At 39.1% G+C, this 19,593-nt stretch overlaps 1 protein-coding gene across 1 annotated transcript in view; it reads right to left on the reverse strand.

The window, feature by feature from the left end:
* Positions 1 to 19,593, reverse strand: part of SULF1 (sulfatase 1) — a 130,750-nt gene that overhangs the window by 91,528 nt on the left and 19,629 nt on the right. Inside the window, exon 3 of the mRNA XM_034067644.1 lies at positions 14,249 to 14,346. The gene's annotated coding sequence lies outside the window, so the exon portion shown is untranslated. The remainder of the gene's footprint in view (positions 1 to 14,248; positions 14,347 to 19,593) is intronic.

The following is a 19,593-nucleotide window of genomic DNA, read 5'->3' on the forward strand; positions in this document are numbered from 1 at the left end:
CCACTTGAAATAGGACTTTTGAAAAGAAAATTAAAGAAATCAATATAACAATCATAAAAAAACCTGGAGGAGCATCCCAAAAGTTTATTGTCCAGAATTCTCTACAAATGCAGCAAAGAGCAACTTCATTTGGAAGTGCCTCTATGAGGTATAGAAACAGCATGTTTCAACTGCAGGAACTTTCACAGCCATCATAAACCACTAAGATTTTAATAAATCTGAGGTTAGGCTTTCAAGATTACTCTAGAACATAGATGTCTCACTGTTATGTGAAGAAATGTGCACGAATATTAAAAGTTTGGAGAAACTGAAATAATCAGTGCTGGAGCACTACTTCTTGCCATAGGCTTTCAAGAGCTGTCCAGGTCATGGTGCCAGTGTCAGTCTAGAATTGATGCATTAGAGAATCCTGACATGAAGTACAGTTTAGACATGAATACACATCCTTAAAATCAATCTCTTATTGACAACTTAAAAACGTCTAAACTACTTAACCTAAATAAGCACTAAACTCTCTGTAGCCTACAGGTAACCAGAGTGAATTTTGGAACACATGGAACAGTGACTGAACACAGGTCCAGCAATTCTTCCTGGCACTTCAGAAAGACATGTTAGTTAAAATTAAAAATATAAATAGTAAAAAAAAGAATTAACAAACTGTCTGAAGTCTTGTGGCACTGTGCTTCCACTAATAAATAACAACCTCTTCCTCTAGATAAACAGACCATGCTATAGAAGCAATTGCTTCACTCCCCCCACCTTTTGTCACCTGCCAGGCTCAGGGTTACCACCCATGCCAGCTCCATTATAGGCTTGGCGGAGCAGCATCGAGCCCAAATTAATAAAGCCCAGCTGGATACAGGTTGACACCATCAAAAGCCTCTGCGTTTCCCAGGGAACTGGCTTAACATGGAGCCAGATAAGATTCATATGGGGTTATTAACTCCAGTTCTGCTTAATGCAAAAGCAGATGTACTGATTGTGGAGTTGAGATGCTCCTGGAAGCAGTGTAGCCACATTCATGTGGCTCTGAGCTTCAGTTAATATCTTTGGCATGAATAATCTACAACGCATCGATAATCAAGCACTGACTGTACCCTGCTACTGAATGGGTGCACAACCAACATATCTAGTGAGGCAGTACAGAGATAGAACTTAAGAGCTCTGAGCCTAAAAGAAGTTCAAAACCTTCCTTGTTTTGAGGGTGTCAACAATTTGTTTTGCACAGGAAAACAAGACTGAATCTTTTTATTTAAAGGAAGGAATTTTATTACTTAAAGTTACCCAAGCACAAAAATCTATGAATCACTTTGTGACCAGCTGTTAGTGCTGAGCCTCTCTCCAGGCTCACGTATGAATGTGACCCTGAGGACTTCACCCGGCTTAGCACTAAACAACTTCTGAAGGTGGCGAGTGTTCATACTTTCTGGTACTGATCATTATTTGGAATTGTTTGGACTCTACAGGACTAGTTTTCTAACTTCTGGTTTTAATATTTTCATTGGAAATGTGTAAGTGTAATAGACTTATGTAATGCTTAATGGGAGTTAGCATTACTAAATGCTTATCGAGCACCCTGAATATCTTAAACAGTAGAAGGATACTCTAGAGTTACTTGCCTTATGAGTACAGGCATATATATCCCCTTATGATGGGTAAATGCATATAAAAGTAAGTTAGCCATACACTGGATTTTAATTACTCCTGAGGGACACATAACAGGTTGAATAGGTTGGATTTTATTCACACTAAAATCACAGGAACAAATTTAATCCATTCACCATCTTTACCTCACACATACATCTGGATCTACTTAAATAATTACACTAGGTGAGATTCACCTCCACATTGTAGACACCTAGATTTAATTATCAAAATGTCAGTGTCACTACATGCAGTAAGTGTCTATGCTCCACAACAGGCAGAAGAGAATCTAGTCTGTTCAGTTAGGGCAACCTGGAAACTATTTGGCTGTTCAGGTGCAGCTCTCCAAACCTCACTGGCTATATTGACCCAAATGTTATTTCCTGTAATGGGAGACCAGATCTTCACACACTAACACCTACATCTAGGTCTCTGAATCCCACACAGTAGATGAGGTAATTCGTGTCATTTCTGAGTTATTGCCTACTCCCTTCTACTGAAAATATATGAAAATCCCACAGACTTGAAAGAGTTTTAGGATATAATCAACCTACTGTACATACACGGACTAAAATCTCCCTGGAGATGCTCCTTCAAGTTGTGCTTAAAGGTACAACCATTATACAACCACAAAAGGTACAGAGAAAGAGGAATAGGATGAAGGAGTCACCCTAGGCAGAGTTTCTTAAATTTTTATGATTTCCTAACCTGTGACTCATAATCTCTAGGTTTGTTTTGTTGTACTGACCCCTGACTCCTATCTTATGTTTTTATCTACATCTACCTACAGGCCCACACAAACATTACATATGTATTATTTTCCTTTCTTATACATGAATTTAAAACACAGTAAACTTATTTCCTCGTAAGGGCAGAGAAAATATATTAGTGTCTTATAATCTGCATCTGGGAGGAAAAACATAGGGTTGTGTTCAGAAGCATCAACTGTAATCCTGAATTTTAACAATATAAGCCAATGTAATACCATTGCTTTTGGAAGAGTGACACTGACATAAGATTTCACTTGCAACACTAAAAATATTCACTTACTGCTTTTCCTTATGCTTTAAGGAAGCTGCGCCTGAGTACCCAATGCTACTGTGAGAGAAAGCTTAGCACAATTTTGCCCTCTAATGTGTTTTTTTTTTTGTTTCTCCTGAAGCCTATTATGCAATGAACAGTGCCCTATTCCCCTTCCTCTGCTCAGCTGTGCCAAGCAAGCTAAGGAAGCTGTCAATATCCCAAATTTTGCTATGAAGGGCTTGGGGGCAAACTGTATTGCATTTTCAGACCATATTTAGTCTCATCTTCCATCTGCCATTTTTACATCTTCCACAGCTTTCTACAAAGATAAAAAGGCAACTGGGAAGACCATAAAAAGGAAAAGATTCAGGAATGTGTTTAAAGTTACGGAAACTTTGATAAGAAAAAATGTGACAACAGGAAAGAGAGAAGGGAGACAGATGTGAGAAAGGCATGTCCATGCAGAAATCTGCGCTGATTAAGCTAATCAGGTTCAGTTAAACCTCTGCATGGACACTTCTGGGAACTGTGATACATATGTGAACAAATGAAAAATCTCTAACAGGACTTGGGTCATTACAGCACGAACCAATGTGCTCTTCAGCAAGCGTGCAACAATTCACATCAGTGTCCTTTCAGAGAAACTTAGCAGCTTAACTTCAGAAGAGCAATTAGATTAATCCATACCTATCGTGCTGCACAGCTTAAGATACCTAAAGTTCCTTGGAGACCTAATGCTAGGCTTCTGGGTCTGCTCAGTTGTCACCTTGTCTTTGTTGCACTAATTGCCTAAGATCCTGCCTTTTAGCTAAAGCTGCTTGGGAGATGCAAAACAGGCATAAGTCTCCAAAGAAGACCAATTTATGAGGCACACATTGGCCACAGAAATTCGTAGGATGTTGGGGATCCACCAGAAAACTGGAAGTCTGAGTTTCAAGCTTTCCTGTTGTCGTGGTTTAAACCCAGTCCACACACAGCTTGTTCACTCACTCCCCCCCCTCGCTCCCCCAAGTCCCGGAGAGTTAGGAAGGAGAAACCAAAGAATGTAGCCCCCACGGGTTGAGATAAGCACAGTTTAATAGCTAAGGTATAACACAAATCACTACTGCTACTACTACTACAAATAATAATGATAAAGCAAATAACAAGTGAAGAGAATACAACACCCCACCAGCCACTGACCCATAACTCACCCCACCCTGCCCGACCGAGCACCAAGTGATACCTCCTCCGTCCCCCCAGAGCTCCAGCCCTTCCAGGTCTCTCCCGGTTACATCCTGGGTATGACGTGCTATGGTATGGAATACCTCTTTGGCTAGCCTCGGTCAGGTGTCCTGTCTCTCCTTCCTCCCGGCCTCCCTCCTTCCTGGCAGAGCATGAGCTCAGAAAAAGGCCTTGAACAAACCAAACATTTGAGCAGTAACTCAAAACATACTGGCTATCAGCAACCATTCTCAGCCCGAAAGTCAAAACACAGCACCGCACCAGCTACCAAGAAGGAGAAAAATGACTGCTACTGCTCAAACCAGGACACCTGTTCATGATGATGTCTGCAGCTCTAGCTCCAGTGCCAGGAGAGTGCCTCAGTCACCAGGCATTGGAGACAAGAGGTTGAGTCAACCTCTCCAGAAAAAGCTGCTCCAAGGCAAAGTCCACATGCTAGGGAGGAAGAAGAGGGGGGCTTGGTTCTGCAGGTTAGATCACTTGATGTGGGGCAGAGTGCTGGCATTCATGAGGCCTTTCTGCTCTTTATCAAATGACAATTTGGGGATAATGTATAAACAGCCTAGGATCAAGCACTGAGACTGAGGACATGACTTCAGACTCCAAGCATCCGCCCCCCAGAGAAGCCTGACTATAGTGCTGACCTAGGTTTCTGCGTTTATGCAAGAGACAGATAGATATCTAGGGTATCCGTCCCTTTGCCATCCACTATAAACTGTTTCCATTTTGTCTTTCTCAGATCCAAATCTGGGAGAAAAAATCTACCACACAGATTGTAGGTGTCTGATAATACTTAGCAAATTCTATTCCCAGAGTGTCATAACCTTAACTCTCTTTGTTGGCTTTTGCCTTAAAGAATAAAACATTTCTCCAAGCATTCTTCACCACTAAAATGTACAGAAAGTAGCCATGTGTAGTCTATAACTGTTTGGGAAATGTCAGGATCCCATCTGAGTGGCTTAATGCATTTTCTGATTACCTGTTAAAGATGACTCACAACACTGTGTAAATCTTGGTATTGTTACATGACTTGCTTCATCACTCAACAACCCGGGAAGGAAGCAGGAAAGCAGCACTTCAGCTCTGCTGAGTTTCAGATGTCTGATCAGGCTTCCTTTCTTAAGACCAATGTTTACAATATTTCATAGAAGCTGGGTTTTTTTTAGAACTGCAGTTGTAAGGACAATTTGACCTACTATACATAAAATACATTTGAACAAAAAATGTGCTTAGGAGACAGTAAATATATAAATGATTATTTTTGTTTCTTCTGATCAAGAAAAAATTTTCTACCTAGGTAAAGTCAGCTTCAAAATTGTTTGTTATTCAGCTAAAGGCATGAGAATTCCTTTGGGAGGTCTGACTAAGTGAAGCTATAGATTTCAGAGCTGGAGGTTTAATAATTTCCCCGGCTGTATGCTCAAAGGCACAGAGCTATCTTGGGCAGAGGCTACGATTTGTCGAACTCATTGAATGAATACTAAAAAGACCCTGATCCACTCAAACACAGAAACAACTTGTCATTACTTGCACTGTCAATACCTGAAAACATGTGACCTTTGCTGCTGGCAAAGTAACATCTTATAGCCCAGAGGCACATTAAATGAGCTTAACGTAGAATCAGTTTGACACTAACATTAATCTAGGGCATGTGGACTTAGGAGAATCACAAATCTTCTTTTATAACTTAAAGCAGGTCAAACATCTCCCTTTATAGAATCAGCATTTGAGTTCACACAGCTAAAGAAAATACCCATTATTTAAAATCAACATCTCTAAGACATATACAAGATATTTTAATTAAGTAGCTGCATTCTACCCTACATACTTTTTCTCTGCAGTTTTAACAGCACACATTATTCTACTCCTTACTAAACTATTTGTTTAGCTTGCTAGCACCAATAAAATTACACATGTCTGAAATGGCTGCATTTCAATGACAGGTGAAAAAATCCCTCTTCTTTCCTTCATATAGTGAAGTAACTGCTACATGAAAATGTTTTTCTTTATACTAATAGAAAAGACATAAGTCTGCAAACAGAAAATTAAAAATGCCAGTGAAACATAAGAGGCAGAAATCTCTTCCCTTGTTACTTAGATAGAAGGCACACAGATTTCAAGTTTGTATTTTAAAACTCTGATCTATGGAAGTATTTTGTTGCTATTCAATGCATTGATCAAGAAGGTACATAAACTATTGTCCTGCACTGAAAATTCACCTTGCACTGAAAGTGACTCCTTCTTATTTATCAGCATTTGCTTAGTGAATAACAAACTTCATAACTAAACCAATGGCAAAAAAGAAGAAAAGTGTAGTCTTCTTTTTTCTTTTTTTTTTTTACCCTTTTATCTCTTTCTGGCCAATAATGTTAAAAAAGCAAATGGGCTTTTAAAATCATAGAATAGTTGGAGTTGGAAAGGACCTTAAGGTCATCTAATTTCAATCCCCCTGATATGGGCAGGGACACCTCACACTAAACCATGTCACTCAAAATATATCATTGTGTGCATTAACTCAGTAGTTAATTGCATACCTTTCAGATACAGTAGGACAAGTGCCCCAGCAGTAAATGGCTTGTTCAGATATTATAATGGCGATACTCTAATAATTAATTTTATATAGGGCATCTAAAGATTTTACCCAGCAAATCTTTTTTTAGGAATATGTCAATGTATCCTATATACCATTAGAACTAGTGATTTATACGAGAAGTTATATTTGTAAAATTGCTTGCTGGACAGTGCAAGCTGTATAACTTTTAATACATTCATTAAACAGCAGAGGTTTAGATTGGATATAAGGAAGAAATTCTTTACTGTTAAGGTGGTGAGGTACTGGAATGGGTTGCCCAGGGAGGTTGTGAATGCTCCATCCCTGGCAGTGTTCAAGGCCAGGGTGGATGAAGCCTTGGGTGATATGGTTCAGTGTGAGGTGTCCCTGCCCATGGCAGGGGGGTTGGAACTAGATGATCTTAAGGTCCTTTCCAACCCTCACTATTCTATGATTCTATGATTTTAACCATTATGGATCACATGGGAACCTCATGATATTGGTCCTGTGACAGAGTTGCACATTCATAAAAATCACCACAAATTTTTCAGAAGTCTGAGAACCTGGATAAACAACTCTACCTGTGAAATGCTCCTGGAATATGACAGATCCACTTAGCTCTGTCTCATCACCTTGTTTTCAAGCAAATACCTGTAACCATCCCTGTGCCATCTATTCCAGTTAATATCCTTTGAGTTCATAGTCAGATCTTTGCTGCTGTTGTATTTCAGCATCATGCTTCACCTTCATCTCTGTATCACCTCTCTTTATTTTTATCCCAGCCTGTGCCATGTGTGTGATTGATACAATATTCAGACTGGGAGAAAATCTCTCAGCAGAGACCCAGCAGAAAATCTCAGTGTACCTGAGAATCAGATCATACATTCAGAAGGTGATAAAATATCACTTGGTAGTGACTAGAAGGGAAATCATGAGAAAAAGATAAAATTTACCAGAATAACCCCAAATATTCTCAAAATACTTATCTTCTTTCATAAGGTAAAAAATTCACCATGATCCAGCTGAGTATCTTGACATATAAATGCCATTCACTGTGTTTGTTCAGAGCATAGAATCATAGAACAGTTAGGGTTGGAAAGGACCTGAAGATCATCTAGTTCCAACCTCCCTGCCATGGGCAGGGACACCTCACACTAAACCATGTCACCCAAGGCTCTGTCCAGCCTGGCCTTGAACACTGCCAGGAATGGAGCATTGGCAACTTCCCTGGGCACCATAATCCTTCTATAATATTTAGTGTAACCTAAACATGAGACACTGCAAACACCAATTCTATGGCATCATGGACACTAGTTGGGATATTTACAAATTTATCTAAATCACAACCTAAATTCAAAGTCCAGGTTTCCATAGAAAAACTGTATTTTTTGTTGTTTTATGGTAATCTGGATGATTTCAGTATATATGCATAGTTTTAAATATTCAGGAACACACAATGTCCATGATGATTTAATTTAGTACTATTTCAACTATGAAAATTGTGGGGAAGGCCTCCTGTCTAAAAGAAAAAGTTAATGTGTGTATAAGAACCTAAAAACACTGGTGAAGAACGTTTCAATTTCAATTGCGATTCCCATTTCATCATATCTTCATTTGCTTTCAATTAGTTGCATGGTTGAGCATTGTCACTCAGTCATGTCTCCAGCTACTTAGAAATATAGCATTAATGTTTATAAAGACCTGCTTTGGTTAATCAGTGATTATATTTTATTGTCTTAGTCATCCTAATTTACATCTTTCATGATTTCAAAATCCCATAGAAGCTCTGGACCTAATAAACAAGGGGTCTGAGAACTCTGTCAGTTGGAACCGGCTTGGATACATTCCTAGAAGTAAACCTGCCCACTGTGTGATACTCAACTGTTGAGTCATGAAGCCTGGGATTTCTCTGTGGCATTTATGAGTATCCCATTATTGCATTATCCAAGCACCCTATAACCTTAAATGTATTATTTTTTGCAGGTTCCCTATGAGATGGTGAAGCACTGTTTTCTCTGTGGCACTAACTGCAGTACAATCATAAAGGAAGTCTAGACTGGAGCAAGAAGGTGAGACTAAACTTTTCTAAATACCAGGCTAATCGACTAACTAGCTTTCTCACTGCAGTGCAGCAGCAAAGAAGCTGAGAAAAGGATGATGACTTCTTAGAGAATCACTTGTGTACACCTCATCTCTTGTCTGTACACACTCCTATATATTAGGAACTGCAAAACTGGCTGGAAACCCATGCATTTTTCTTCCACATGAGGAATAAAGTGCAAAACATGGTTGAATTCTTCCTCAGAAGTAAACCCCTCACACTCAACATTTCTTTAGGTGAGAGCCTGTGCTTCACTAACACATAATTTGGTTGTTTGTAAAGAACAAAACCTACCAGACCTTCACATGACACAGACAATAGGCCATTTTCTTCTTCCATCTGGGAACAGACTGAGGAGGCAGTAGGGAAAATGATTGCAACTTGAGGCAACAATGAGCAAAGAAATATTGTCTTAGTTCTGTAAATCTGCAAGACAACAACAAATGCTGGAAAGGTTTCCCATTACGGTTTCTTGGCCCTGAGTCAGTAAGCTGCTTCATTGCTATGTCAATAGCACATATACATACATAAACACATGTCCAAGTGCTTTTCCCACTGCAACTAGATTTAAGCAGTTGCAGATATGTCTTTTTTTTTAGATGACCAAAAAAGTCTTCTGTGAAGAAATGTTAATCTTATCCATACACTTCACTCAAAAAATATTTATAGTTTTAATGTTACTGTATCTCACAACTGATGGCATGTTAGGCAGTTCTGCTTGTATGGTTTTGCTCTAGCTGTTTTCTTTAGTCATTCTGGTTTTAAAACATAAAGCCATCAAAAAGTTCTCTTTCTAGTATTCTTTCTTTCTATTCCCTGATTATATAATGCAATATAGTTCCCGTGTGAACCTCATGATGTTCAACAAGGTCAAGTGTAGGGTCCTGCCTGAAGGTCCAAATTATCCCAAGGAGAAATATAGGCTGGACAGAGAATGGTTTGAGAGCAGCCCTGATGAGAAGGATATGGGGTTGTTGGTTGATGAAAAAATAAATATGAGCCAGATTCAGTGTGCGCTTGCAGCCCAGAAAACCAACTGTAAGCTCTGACTATCCCCCTCTATTTTGCTCTTGTGAGACCCCACCTGCACTACTGTGCACAGCTCTGGGACCCTCAGCACAAGAAGGATGTGGACCTGTTGCAGCAAGTCCAGAGGAGGGCCATGAAGGTGATGGGAGAGCTGGGGCACCTCTGCTATGGAGATAGGCTGAGAGACCTGGGCTTGTCCAGCCTGGAGAAGAGAAGGCTCCGGGAGAACTTAGAGCAGCTTCCAGTGCTTAAAGGGTCCTACAAGACATCTGGAGAGGGACTTTATACAAGGGCTTGCAGTGACAGGACAAGGGGGGAGCTTTAAAGTGAAAGAGAGTAGACTTCGGTTAGATATACTGAAGGAATTGTTTACTGTGAGAGTGGTGAGGCACTGGCACAGGTTGCCCAGAGAAGTTGTGGCTGCCCTATTCCTGGCATTGAACAAGGCCAGGCTGGATGGGGCTTTGAGCAACCTGGTCTAGTGGGAGATGTCCCTGCTGTACCTAGATGATCTTTAAGGTCCCCTCCAACCCAAACATTCCTGTGATTCTATGATTCTATGATCATTACACTCTTAATGATATTATAGGCCTACTTCCTAATAAAGACATTTGCATTTTTGAAAGTAAAACTGTGGGATGTCTCTGGACCAAGCTACTGGCAGTAGAAATGGGTGGAGGAAAAATTCTCCATTTTTCTTAAACATGCAGCAGAATGGAAATTTTTGGAAGGAGTAGAGGAAATAGTGACACACAACCCTTACAAAATCCACTTTAAAAAAATGACTGCATGAAATGTTAGAATTATTTTTATCAGACTATGTGTGTCTTATTTCAATGCTCTTCCATAGGACCAACTTTCCACTAAAGCGTACTAATGAAACTGATACTGGATAGGAAGCAAGTGACTTGGCTCTTACAGGAAAACACCACCTGAATGTGGGAAAAGGTTCACAAACACTTCCAGAGGCTGGCATTTAAAAAACTTAATCTTTAAATCTTAAGGGTACAGTTACACAAAAGTTTCTGCCTTCAGTTTGGTGCAAGGTACGGAAGGAAGTTTGTGGATCTATTTTTATCTTGCCCATCTCTTTTCCCAAGCATACTCTCAGCATACTGCTCACCAAACTGCTGACTACCATTCCCTTATTAAGGCATGCAGTGCAAAGAAACTTGCTCCTAAAACCAATGAAGCAACCTAACCAGCAGCTGAGAACCCCTTTCACTAAGGAGGAGGAGGAAACAGAGGAGGAAAACCTTTTACTTCCTCTTTGTACCTCTACCGGTATGAACTAATTTAATACGGATGAGCAGCCACAAAGGCAAATAAGTGCCTGTTGCTTTGGGTGACATGTGGTAGGTTATGGATATACTAAAAGTGAGTCCCAGAATCTTCATTTTCACAGCTTCTAAAGTGAAAAATCCTAGATCACGGAGTTTCTACTGTATTGACAGGCTGCAAAAAACTCCCTCTGGGTCTTAATCAATGGTATATATAGAGAAACATAAAACGTCTGTGTGTGAGAGGGTGATGGAAAAGGAAACCAAATGGAAAGAGCATGTGTTTACCAGGTCAGATCAGAAATGTGCTGTGGACAAGAAAGTCACAAAATAAAGAGAAACTGAAGGGACAAATTTGTGTCTCCTTGGAATAGCTCATTAGCTATACCTATTACAGTTAAAAGGTATTTACCCAAATGCATTTAGGGGGAAACATCCTTATCTTTCAGCTAATAGTCCCCTTCTGCATAATCCTGTTTTCCAAACTGAAAATTTGACAGTATGAGAGGAAAAAATAGTTGAGAATGAATCATTTTTGTTTCCAAAAGTGGAATATACTAATAAGATAGAATTAAGGTCACTGATGACAAAGGTCACTTGGGAGGGATGCAGAAGCAAATAGTTTAATTCATGCTTTTTAGCAGATAATCTTTGTGTGGGTGCATGTCTCAACATGTATATGCATGCAAAACAGAGGTGTGCATCAGTGACAGAGGATTTTTCCCAAGGGATTACCCTGGTTTTGGCAGGTATTTCCTTGTGAACTTTCAGCAGGAGACAAAGAAAAAGCCTCTGGATAAGCAGATAAAGACACTTCATAAGACCATGGCTAGAGAAAGGCTGCCTAATTGCACATTCAGCATGACCTAGCTGCGTCCTGTGCAGACAACTGATGACAAAGAAATATCACAGCACAGAAAGAGGAACCCTACAAAAAGACCCTGGTTCTGTTGTACACCTTTTAGCAGGACACTCAGCAATACCTTCTGCTGATAGATCAGTGGATGTTCCCTCAGTGTGCATAAAGGGTAATGTGGTGAACTGTAAAAAGTTATACTTGCACTTGCTGTATGTCTTTTTTTCTCAGCTTCCCAGCCTCTCCTGATAGTTTACTGCCCATTGGGAATTTTCCAAGTTATTCTATGAGTCCTGTCTGACCATCTACCCAGGTTTCTTGCTTGGAAACACCAATGGTCAGCCCAGTACTCTTGACCTATATATAGATCTCTCACACAGATTCACTGTCCTAAGCCGTGTAACCTGGAGTGAAATGACATAAAGCAAGTCTCTCCAGTTGTTGTTTCAAGATCCTGCTCATTTCAGATGAAGTGAAATGGATTTTTCAATTCCCCAAAATAAACTGGGATACTAAAGCCTGTTTGGAACTGGGACTAGGATATGTGAGTATGCAGTAATGAAACTACATTTCTGAAAAGCCTGACCCCAAGGGTTAAGTTCTATTCAATATAATTAACTGAAGTTGGCTTTTGGAATGTCAACGGATAATGCGCCAGGAAAGTCTTTGCACTGAGAGTGTCATTAATATATTATATACATAAGAGACATGATTTTTAAGCTTCAGGTCAAAAAGCCACCTTTTTATTTTTCTTGGAACTTTCCAACTATTTTATCCATAGTGTAAATGATAACACTTTATTTCATAATAAATATTCTAAATTCCTAATACTGACAAATATGAACTACATTTATGTATACTTCACAGTTACAGTTTCATTGTACGAGATATCATGACCTTAAATCTGTCGAGAAAAAGTATGTTTATAAATTTTTCTTGTGAAATATGTCTACAACAGCAGATGATGTACTCAATGAAAAGTGAACCTCTAAAGTTTCAGGTTAGATAAACAATATCCAAGCCTTTATTTTAATTATTTTTTTATATTAATAGTTGTATCTGAAAAAATGGCTTCAAAATCCTCCAATATAAAATCCTTCATAAGATTATTTGTGCTTCAGACATTTGGACATAATAGTGATCCAATTCATTCTCTTCAACAAAAGCAAAATCACTCATGCAGGTCATATTATTTCATAACTTCCACTTCTACAAAAATCTAAGGCCAAATTCTTGACCCTACTCTAGTCGACCTCTTTCAAAGCAACTTAGGAAAAATATAGATAAACCTATAGATAAATCTAGTGAAAATTTAGATAAAGCTGGAAGAAAACAAAGATGGAACTGGAGATAATGATTAGATTGATGGCATAGGAAAGCCGTGATATGCTGTATGCAAGCACACAATATGCGCTTTATATGGGACTAATATACAGCCATACATCTGGAGGGAAAAGAAAGCAGATTGAATAATCTTATATTTGTTCTAATTGTTATGAAACCTTATCTGAAGATCTGGCAATTTAAATATTCTGTAATTAAAATAAACTATGAGCTAACATGTCAAATCGTAACGGGTTCCAAACAAAATTCCATACAAAGACTTGCACGTGAAATAAACTTGATGTATACCAGCTGTCTTGCATTGCTGGTAATGTCTTAATTTTAAATCCAAATTTACCTCTGCCACACATATACCTGCTATTAAATCACATGCTTTTGCAAATTGTTTAACCAGATATACTTTATGTAAATGAGGTGACAGAACATAATACAGATGAAGGAAAAAATAAATCTCCGAGCATTTTAAGCTTCCTCCTCTGTGCTCTGCCTTGTGGCTTTATATTTTTATTTGTTAAGTTGAGACATATGATTTGATACACAGCCTAGTGCCATAATTCCCACATCACAAGGTCACCACACAACTTGCTGTGACCTCCTAATCCTACCTAAAAGCCAGCCAGGCCTTGAAAGCATGTAACTACTGCAGATCTTTTGGAATTGCTTTGGCAGTCACATAAGACAGCTTGCATAATGCTTTTCTTTACCATGACCAGCTGCATACAGTGAGATTAGCTTCAAGTTTTCATAATCATCATGTTCACATAAACAAGGGAAAATTCCAAACCATTACTTTTTGTTTCATGTATATATTTCCCTGCAGTAAAAGCACACTTTTATCTTGACATAACTCAAGCCTGTAAAGTATTCTTTTTCATAAGCTCAAGAAAGACATACATTTTGTTCACAGGATATTATTCAACAACCACAAAACATACAGTTTCTGAATGTCTTAAAAAATAGAAAGTTAATAGTAGCAAACTTTAGATTGAAAAGCTATTTGTGTAATCATTTACTGGCTCACTAAAACCTTAAGGGTCCTTGGGTTAGTCTTGAGCCTTTAAAGTTTGGCAGGATAGAACCTCCAGAAGATTTACTGCAGTTTAATTATTGACCTGACATAATACTCAGGCTATGTAGCACATGCTGATGGCTTGTTTGGTTTAATTAATTACTGAATAAGCATTTTATTTTTGTACCTTTGAAGATTTCCTGTAGTTAATGTGTCTTGGTTAATTCTCATAGCATTGGACAGAAGTCTGTATGTGTTGCTCAGTGAATTTATTATAAGCAAAACCTGCAAAAAGGGGAAAACACATTAATAGTAATAGATCCTAGGAGTCACACGTTTAAGCTGTAACACAAGCTCTGTTCATACTACATTTAAAATTTGCTTGCAAAACTAAACTTATTCATTCCTATTTACTTTGCTAAATCACCCTTCAGAACCAAGTTTATCCATATCTAACTACTTTCCTTAAAACTTAGTAAGATGCCACAGTTAAAATGATCGAAACATTAGAGAGCATACATTAATTTTTCAAGATCCAGACTGCCTTGTGTTTTGTTCATTATTGAAGTACCAAGCAATGTGTACCTGATTTTTCAGTGTCTTAATACACCTAAAAGTTATGTTCTTATAGGCTGAGAAAACTTATGGCAGGTATACTTCTACATGAGAAAAAATTAAATTAACTGTATTGTGAAATAACTGTACAGAAAGGATAAGCTATATTTTATTTAGCTGTCAAAATCAAATGGAAGTGCTTTCCTTTTGTATTCCTTGTGGGAAAGTTCTACCAAATTTAAAAGATGTGCGTATTTTCAAGTTAAGAGTTATCTTACTGTTTGGCAAACGAAATTTTTGCATCTCCAGCGTCAGATTCTAATGGATGGCTCAAATAGCTACATGTCCATCATTAAATTCTGTCACTTGTCAGGTTATTTTCTGAGCCCACCTGTAATATTTTAATAGAATTTTCAGGTTTGGAGATCCTTGCCTTGATTTTCATAATGTTAATGAATTTATTTGTTCTTTTCTACAATGAGGTAATATTGAAATCATGCATAAGTTAGCATGATTTTGTCTTTAGGTAACTGAAAGGTAACTACCAGTATCTACTATATTAATCTCAATTCCTCACTTATCTTCCTTTGACAAGAAACAATTCAGATCTACTTTCTCCTCTGACCAGAACTACTATTAAGATGCAAAATCTCACAGGTGATTCCAGTCAGAAGAAACTTTCACTGACAGAAAACAGCTCTGTTTCACGTATTTTTATGAATACAGGAAATATTCTGTTGAGATGGGCTGTAGCTTCACATTCTCTTAGCCTTGCCTAGTCACAAGCTTCTGACAAAGGAGATATAACCACCTGGCTGTGCTTTTCTCCAATGCACACATGCTGCTGGGGTTGAGGGAAACCAGGTGAAAAAACTAATATGACCAAGTGTTCATCCTGTCAGCCACAAATATATCAACATGCCAACAAGCTGGTCAGATGTGTCAGCTCTGTCATCTGGCTCCCTGTCTTGTCACACCACTGCCAGTGCTGTCACAAGAACAGAGCAGAAACTGGGGCCACCACCCCAGCAGTCAGCACATACATCATGAAACCTTTGCCTTGGACATGGGGCTCTAAAGCAACCAGACAAGGCTGCCCTTCCTAAACCAGCCTGTCAGTCAAAAAAGCCTCCTTCTGGGCTTTAGTTTCCTCTGTTGTGAAGTCCCTGTCAGCCTGTCTGCTTCCCTTCTTCAGGATCAGCCTCCATCTGGTGCACCACCCTTCTGGGAAAGGCCAGCCAAAGCCTGGCTGCCTCATGCTTGCGTACTCTTGAATAGCTCTGGGGCTTGACTTTGGTTTTGGACCAAGCATGCTTTACTGTTTCTTACAGTTGTTTTACAAGGGAAGTGGCAGGGAAGTCTGTCTTCAGGATAACAAATGCAGTTAGATTCTTCATTTGAGAACTTATGAAAGATCAATCCTGGCCTTATTAGGAAAACTCTGGTGACTTGCACAGACACCAGTAATGATGAACACATATGGGGAGCATTATTTCATGCACAGCTGGGTACCTGGGACAAAAAAAAGAAATACCAGGAAAAATTGGGGCATTTATAGCTTTCAGGGAATGGAATGGCAGGAAAAGAAAAGAATCCTCCCTTCCCCTTCAACAAACCCAAAATGTAAATCAAGGAACCTGAAACACATACACCCCTAGTGTGCTGGTTCAAAATGAAACGTAATCTTTTGCTTATCCAATGCAGAACAGGTCAGTATAATGGCACATACAGTACCTGGCAGTGTACTCATTGTGTCAGTTAATCAGAAAGGATTGTGAATTTGAAATCACTGTCTCTTAGGTAGTCAAGACTGTGAAGGTCTGAATAAGTTTAAATAAAAAGATGCCAGTATTTGTGAACTTAACCAATCACCTCACAGCTATTATTATGCTGTAAATAAGTACTTGCAATATTACGGTCCTCTGAGTCTTACCTGTTTCTTACACAAGAAAGAAATACTGTCTTTATTTTCCTGCTCTCCCTCAGTTCAGTCATTATTTTTTTCTGTAACAATTGAACCAATAGGAAGTTGCAACAGTTTCTAAGCAGTACATTCAATGATACTTTTAAAGAAAACAAAACCCCCCAAAACAACAAAACAACAAATCACTTGCATTCATCTATACATTATTTCTAGGAATATATCCCAGCACAAGAAGAAAGATATTTCAGAGAATAATGTTTTTTTGAGCTGTCCTATAAGCCTCACTGGGATCATTGCCTCTAATTTCATCACAGAAGGGTTACAGCAAAGTACATTGCTACTGCAATTTTCTTCATTTATCAACAATTCTCTTCCTCCTTTTATTCTTCTGTTGAGAAGGTTATATTGATAGTGTACAATATCTAGAGTGGGCAGTAGCTCTATAAAGCTGCTTCTGCAGGTGAAAAGCAGAAATCCAGCAGGACTTATTTAGATTCTGGCCAGTAAGTTCAGTTAAGCCTGCTTCTTAATAAATCAAAAAGCCAAACCAATGTGCTGTTAGGTTTTTAAGCTGGTAGTGGTTTTAAAAACCAGTAGGTCTTCTGGGACTTCACCTTGAAAATTTAAGCCCAGAATCTAGACTGAACACTCTTAATGTAAAAAAAAAATAGACATGAAATAATTAGAGACATGAAAAATGTTATTATTGTATTACCTAATATGTGGGGTTTGCTCTCTTTCTTTGGTCTGTCCAGCTTTTAAAAATCTATTTCTTGTTGATTTGTTTCCAATTTTTTAATAGTGCTCTAATAGTTAGGATAATCAGACTGAAGGGTTTCTTTGTCATTCTCACCAGCTATTGTTGAACCTTTTTGCTTATCATTAACATCACATAAAGTTATGGGCAACTAACGAAAACTTGCCTTTGTCTCTGGATACCCTCACCACTCTTGGGCATGTATATTGCTTGGGCCAAGAGCCTTGGAATTAAAAAAACCCACTCTCATAGTCAATCACATTCAACACAACTTATCTGTCCCAATGGCCACATAAACCCTTCTTTGACCACATGATAGAAGCCAGCAATGCCCTGCTGACCTTCTGAGTGCAATAACTCCTAGGTGAACAGTGCTAGGGATGGGTGAGTGCACCAAAGTCCCTTCCCACAGGAGCTGGCTGAATGCACAGTGGTATTACAGCAATTTCTCTCCCCCAGCAAAATCTGTGATGAATAGAAAGGCCATGAAGCCACAGCTGACATTTTTCCCACTTACTGTATTAGCTAGACCAAGGCTCAAGCACATGATGCAATGAAAGGTTAGCTATCAGCTACAGCACAAGAGGATGTGAAGGAGGGATACGTATGCAAACACTAGAAGATAATTAATCATATTATTCCCTCCATTTTGAAGTAAATAAATGGAGTCTTGCTGTTTTATTACAGTTACTTGTTGTAGTTACATGGAAGGGTAGGCTGTAATACACAGGCTAGATTTTTAGCTGCACTAATGACTGCAAATCCCACTGAAAGGGCGACTGCGTGTAAGGACCGAAGGATAAGTTTTGGCCCTTAAATTGTTATAAAAAGTAGTATTTTTCCCCTATTATTGTTGTTGTTATGGGAAACAAATTGGGCAAAGAGCTTTTGGAAGGAAAGTATTTTCTAATGGCCAAGAATGTAAGAGTGAAGAAAATAAAGGAAACAAATTATTGAGATGAAAATAAGATAATGAAGAAAACAGTTGTCAGAACAGCAAATTAAGAGGGAAGATGCTTAAAAACCAATCCTCACATCATTCCTGTTCACAGTCAACAATCTGACTGCATGTGAGCTATCCCCACCTTTTTAGGATACTTCCTTTCATTGTGAGAGCCATGATTTTTTAAATCTTTTTTTTCTTGCTCACCACTGTATTTAAGATGCTAGTTTCAAGTACATGTGATAAGACAAAATCAAGAATCACTTACTAGCACCAGCTAGAGTTAAACATTAGCTTTAGAAGCCTCTATCTACACATATAAAAGAGTAAAAACATTGGATGACGAATCAGAGTGATGATGAAATAAGCCATTAGATGATATACAGAAGAATGAATCCAAGGAATCTTTCCACTTACTTTCCTGAGCATTGAACTAGACCATATAGAACAGAAAAATACACATAGAGATGGCAGCTACTGTTGTCAAATGCCCAGATCCCTGTTTTTCACCTTCACGAGTATATGAAAATACAATGCTGTCCAGTAAGTGTACAAATTAGTTCATTATGACTTTATATTTTTGGCTGGAAGGCCACAAGTAGAGAGTTGTGGTCAATGGCTCAATGTCCAAATGTAGACCAGTTAACCAGTGGTGACCCTTTGGGGTTGGTGTTGGGACGGATCCTGCTCAACATCTTTGTCAGTGATGTAGACAGTGGGATTGAGCACGCCCCCAGCAAGTTTGCTGATGACACCAAGCTGTGTGGTTCGGTTGATACTCTGGAGGGAAGGAATGCCATCCAGAGGGACCTTGACGTGCTTGTGAGGTGGGCTGATGCCAACTTTATGAAGTTTAACCATGCCAAGCGCAAGGTCCCACACCTGAGTCGGAGCAATCCCATGCACAGCTACAGGTTGGGCAGAGAAGAGATTCAGAGCAGCCCTGTGGAGGACTTGGGGGTGTTGGTTGATGAGAAACTGAACATGAGAAGGCAGTGTGCACTCACACAAAAGCCAACCGTGGAAGCCAGAAAGCCAACCATGTCCTGGGCTGCATCAAAAGGAGCGTGACCAGCAGGTCAAAGGAGGTGATCCTGCCCCTCTACTCTGCTCTTGTGCAACCTCCCTTGGAGTATTGTGTGCAGTTCTGGTGTCCTCAACATAAAAAGGACATGGAACTGTTGGAACAAGTCCAGAGGAGGGCCACAAAGATGATCAGGGGACTGGAGCACCTCCCATATGAAGACAGGCTGAGAAAGTTGGGGCTGTTCAGCTTGGAGAAGAGAAGGCTGCGTGGAGACCTCATAGCAGCCTTCCAGTATCTGAAGGGGGCCTATAGGGATGCTGGGGAGG

This window comes from Melopsittacus undulatus, chromosome 1 (assembly GCF_012275295.1).
Source record: "Melopsittacus undulatus isolate bMelUnd1 chromosome 1, bMelUnd1.mat.Z, whole genome shotgun sequence".
In the NCBI taxonomy this organism is placed as follows: Eukaryota; Metazoa; Chordata; class Aves; order Psittaciformes; family Psittaculidae; genus Melopsittacus; species Melopsittacus undulatus.